The sequence below is a fragment of the Schistocerca gregaria genome, unplaced genomic scaffold, assembly GCF_023897955.1.
Source record: "Schistocerca gregaria isolate iqSchGreg1 unplaced genomic scaffold, iqSchGreg1.2 ptg001193l, whole genome shotgun sequence".
In the NCBI taxonomy this organism is placed as follows: Eukaryota; Metazoa; Arthropoda; class Insecta; order Orthoptera; family Acrididae; genus Schistocerca; species Schistocerca gregaria.
Genome location: NW_026062519.1, coordinates 57,501 through 60,000, shown reverse-complemented (window position 1 = coordinate 60,000; position 2,500 = coordinate 57,501). Strand labels below are relative to the sequence as shown.

Genomic DNA, 2,500 nt, shown 5'->3' with positions numbered 1-2,500 from the left:
ACGAGCCAATCCGATTGGTTTTGATCTAATAAAAGCGTCCCTTCCATCTCTGGTCGGGACTCTGTTTGCATGTATTAGCTCTAGAATTACCACAGTTATCCAAGTAACGTGGGTACGATCTAAGGAACCATAACTGATTTAATGAGCCATTCGCGGTTTCACCTTAATGCGGCTTGTACTGAGACATGCATGGCTTAATCTTTGAGACAAGCATATGACTACTGGCAGGATCAACCAGGGAGCTGCGTCAACGAGAGCTGAGCAGCCGGCCGCCCGGGAGTGTGTCCCGAGGGCCCGCGCGAACACGCAAGCGTCCGCTCAATTATTCTGCAAACAGGAGGAGGCTGAGCTCCCCTGCACGATACACCTCGAAACCCTCTCAGGTCCCGGCGGCGCGCAGCGCCGTCCTAAGTACTTGGTCGGGTTCGAGAGAGGCGCAATCGCCCGGAGATAGGCGAGTAGACGCTTTCAGTGCGAACACCCGTGCTCCCAACTGAGCTTGCCGCTGCCGACAGAGGCCCGGGAGCGTGCTGTCGTGGCATTGCCGGCGGGAAACAACACGCGCCACCTACGGTGACCGGCAGCTCCAACGCCAGCGCCACAGAAGGGCAAAGCCCCACTTGGGTGCAGAAGCGAACTCTCCCAGCACAGCGCACGCGCCAACACGTCCGCAGAGCTGCGATACAAACCACCTGCGAGAACCGCTGGGGGCGACCGAGCAGCAGACGGCGTCGCGACGCCGAGTGCCGGGCGGCGGCGCATCCTCAACGCACACAGTCCGCAATCGGACCAGCACACTGCAGATGTCCACCGCGCTTCGCACCGGGCTCGACAGAACCCACTTTGGCCGCCTGGCGCCGCGCGCAGGGTGCGCCGGCGCATAGCTGGGACGCCAGCCGGGCCCGTCGGCCGGCGCTCCTGCCACTGGGCGCCCCCCACCAGCCGGCTGTAGTGCGTGCGCTCACGCAGCGCGCGGCCAGCACGCCGGGCGGCCCCCCCTCACCGGCCGGGGACTGTCCCGCCAAGCCACAGCCTCGTATCGCTTCATACCCACATGGCCAACTCAGGTTCGGGGGCATGGCGGGTACCGCCGAAACAACCGGTTCACAGATGTACCGATCGTCGCTATCACCGATGCACCTGCAGCGCGAACAACCGCTCAACAACTGATTTCCAGTTCATTTGCGGATCTTTGGCAGCAAACGTATACGTCAATCTACATTTGCGAAATCTACGATTCTGGCATGCCTGCATGTTATGTGTCACGACACGCTACATCAGCCCACATACACACTGCGGCATGTACACGAGAGAACACGTGGAAGATGGTCCGCGCACGTGTGCAATGTCCCTTGCGCGGTCGACTGTCAACCGGCCTCTGTAGCATGTCGCAGATGTGGAACGCGGTCCACCGTGCTATCATGTTGTGTGGGGCAATACGATTAAATAGGAAAACCCTCGTCGCTACATCAACAGACGGCTCACGCTGATTCCCGGCAGAGGGAGGAGGGGGGGGGGGCCAACATGCAATACTTTCGTCCGTACCTACTTACCACATGTCTGTACGGCGTACAACAGTGCAATCTCGCTGTAATGGGGAGACGAGACAAGTAGCATCGTGCACAACATATGGCCCTTATGATTCGCCATTGTAGGGCGCAGCCGGTGTACGGTCAAGCATGTGCCACATTATGTCACTCAGTACGTAACGACGGATGATCAGTGTGGGTTACGCGTACATCAGCGGACAGTCCACACAGGCCGTACCACAACGTACACTGACTGCATCGACAACCGAATGCAACTGAACAGCTGCAAGGCTCATTTCACAAACAAACGCCTGACCGACCAGCTTGGAAGGGCAGGAGGGGAGGGCGATATTCGTTCTGTAGCGGTACACCCTTCCAGTGGTTAGCGGGACTGTGTAGAAAGTACGCAACACTCGAAAGACCTTTATGTGAGGGTACGCACCATGGCATCAAGAAATACACATGACACCAGAGGATCCAAGCAGTGAACTATGTTCAGAGGGTTGCTGTTAGGCAAAGCTACATTCCTGTGACGTTACATGTGACAGTTAAGGTGCAGTGTAAGTTAGGTTAAGGTGCAGTGTAAGTTAGGTTAAGGTGCAGTGTAAGTTAGGTTAAGGTGCAGTGTAAGTTAGGTTAAGGTGCAGTGTAAGTTAGGTTAAGGTGCAGTGTAAGTTAGGTTAAGGTGCAGTGTAAGTTAGGTTAAGGTGCAGTGTAAGTTAGGTTAAGGTGCAGTGTAAGTTAGGTTAAGGTGCAGTGTAACTTAGGTTAAGGTGCAGTGTAACTTAGGTTAAGGTGCAGTGTAACTTAGGTTAAGGTGCAGTGTAACTTAGGTTAAGGTGCAGTGTAACTTAGGTTAAGGTGCAGTGTAACTTAGGTTAAGGTGCAGTGTAACTTAGGTTAAGGTGCAGTGTAACTTAGGTTAAGGTGCAGTGTAACTTAGGTTAAGGTGCAGTGTAACTTAGGTTAAG

The 2,500-nt window shown here is 55.2% G+C and overlaps 1 non-coding gene across 1 annotated transcript in view; it reads right to left on the bottom strand.

The window, feature by feature from the left end:
- Window positions 1-241, bottom strand: part of LOC126329556 (small subunit ribosomal RNA) — a 1,893-nt gene extending 1,652 nt beyond the window's left edge. Inside the window, exon 1 of the ribosomal RNA XR_007562338.1 lies at window positions 1-241. This exon is cut by the window's left edge and continues 1,652 nt beyond it. This is a non-coding gene — a ribosomal RNA (small subunit ribosomal RNA).
- Window positions 242-2,500: the final 2,259 nt, after the last annotated feature.